We start from the raw sequence: 2482 nt of genomic DNA on the forward strand, positions 1-2482 counted from the left end.
ATCCAACAGACAAGCTACTGCAGCTCAAGAAAATTCATGCAGGTTCTGATAGAAAGGTGTCAGAGCACACTGTACATCACAGTTTGTTGGTATGGGGCTGCATGATCGGTGTATCTAGTCACGTTGTTTACACATAGTCTACTCTATGATGGCCACCAATGGACACCCAAAAGTTTGAGGCTTTGTGCTCTGTGACCTTGAGGACCAATCACCCATTTCTCTGATTCTTCTTAACTTAAATGTGCTTTAGTTTAAGGTACCACTTTTGACTGAGAAATAAGATACTAAAAAACCAACTGTTGTTGTAAATAAATGGTATAAAGTACCAAAAAAAACAAAAAAAAAACAAGCACATGCATCATTCATGATGCGTAAGTATGTAGTGTCACAAGACTTAATGTGGACATGGTGTCTCAGAGTGTGTATGAATGTAACATTCCTACGCATACTGTGAATTATTTATGATCAATTTAGCTCTGGAGCAGAACATTCATCATTAACTTGACATTTATATCTGTCTTCTGATTTGTTAGTTTGTCCTTGAATCCCCTCCAATACACGTAAACACGCAAATGAAGCACTTCATGTGATGTTTCTCTAAATCAAGAATAACGTGAGGCTAATTTTTCACTGTCTCTGACAGTGCAGTTTTTCATCATGAAATGGCAGCTGCATGGGTTTGTTTTAGCCAGCAAATTTAAATGTACAAAACACGACTTATGCCTTGAAGTTCATGACCTTCAGAGTGAGCGTTTGGCAGACAACGGTGAATAACTTAATACAGACAAGCTAACGAGGCTGAACTGAGATTGATGACTAAAATAAATCTTGAGATCGTCAAGATGTTTCAGTCATGATGTTCATGATTTTCCTATCAGAGTCCAGGTTCGAAGTTATCTCCTCTGTACTGATGCCTGAGATGTACAGAAATATCTAGCAACGACAAGGAACTTTCATTTGTGTTGATTTTGGCGACCCCTGTGGACAAAAGCAGTAGTGTTTCCACCACCTTGTGTTATAATGATCTTGATCTGGCTAGAGCGTGCATTTGTTTGGGAAGCAAATTAAAGAATGACACAAATTATTTTTACAACTATTTGCAGGATGAACAGCGATAAGGTAATGACTCAATTCGTGGCTATGTCTGTAACATGATGATGGTGAAAGTATCAGCCATAACCACAAAATATAAAATTAAAAATCTCCTCCTGCTTCCTTTTAACATACTATTGTGAAAACAAATCAGCTTATTCTACTGGGAATCTTACCCGGCGACAGGCATTATATTCTCCCCAATGGCCTCCTTTGATTATGTAGGTCATATAGAGGCACAGGTATCAAATGGAGACTGTTTCATAACTAGGTAAAAAGTCCTTCTTGTAACTTTAACATCAGGTCAGCTGGTACTGCTTTTGTTTTTAAGTCTCATCATGAAACCCATTTTTAGAGAACCGACTAATTAACAAATATGTTACTTACCACCACCACAGACCTAACTTAAAGAAGCAACAGAGGCCAGACATGGGCTTCCCAAATTTGTTACTGTACCACTAAGCCTTTAGCCTCAGACATCTGGCCCACTGGTCACTTCCACCAGAGAGGGCCACACCTTGGCTTTTCTCTTTTACTGATCTTTGCCCAGCTTCCTCAGAGTGCCTATTATTTTGCATTTGCAGGGGATTTGGAAAAACAGTGTCTGCAACCTATAAGTCAGATCCTTACTTAAGTCTATGGCCTATAAAGAGTTAACATACAGGATGGTAAACAGGTTAGACCTGTACGACACTAAATGGGGGAAATATATCGACCTTATTACAGGTCCATGACGCTCCAATGGCACACCTCTTGAGGTTAAGGCAGACTACCTCTACAAATCAATCAACCCTGGACTGCTGGGGGTAGAAAGTTGTGACCTACTAAGTTTAACTCATCTTGGGGTGGTGATATAGGCTTCCATCACCTGCAGTTTGATTCTACCACTACACTACTTAATTTTATGTATTTATTTACGTAATTGGGTTCTCTGTCATGTTTACCCTCTTTTTTTTATAATGTTTTGCTCTGGGTCTTCTGTCAGTTATGAAATGTTGGACAGTAATAAAACTTAGACTTTGGTCATAAAAAAAGGGACTTACATGAAAGTGCTTTGTCATGTTACCAATTATTGGCCTAACATGGGCTATTAATTAGACCATGTTGTTCTTTTACTCTGGTTTGGCTTGTATTTATTAAGATCGTTGAGTTATTTGATAAAACAGGAAACAGTTGGGGGGGAGGTACTGAATGACATGCAACAAACGTCACTGGCAAGATTGTTGGAGTTATATGGATATATGTTACGTTTTAGTTGAGATTAGGACCCAAGCGCAGAACAAAGACGAGGAACAGATTTATTAGAATACTGAAGACTTGATGGGATGGCTGGCGATGGCGAGGCTGGATGGTGGGAGACAAGGCAGGCAGATGAGGAGTGATCCTGAAG

This window comes from Morone saxatilis, unplaced genomic scaffold, assembly GCF_004916995.1.
Source record: "Morone saxatilis isolate NCDOM2014 unplaced genomic scaffold, NCSU_SB_2.0 Contig11, whole genome shotgun sequence".
Classification (NCBI taxonomy): domain Eukaryota; kingdom Metazoa; phylum Chordata; class Actinopteri; family Moronidae; genus Morone; species Morone saxatilis.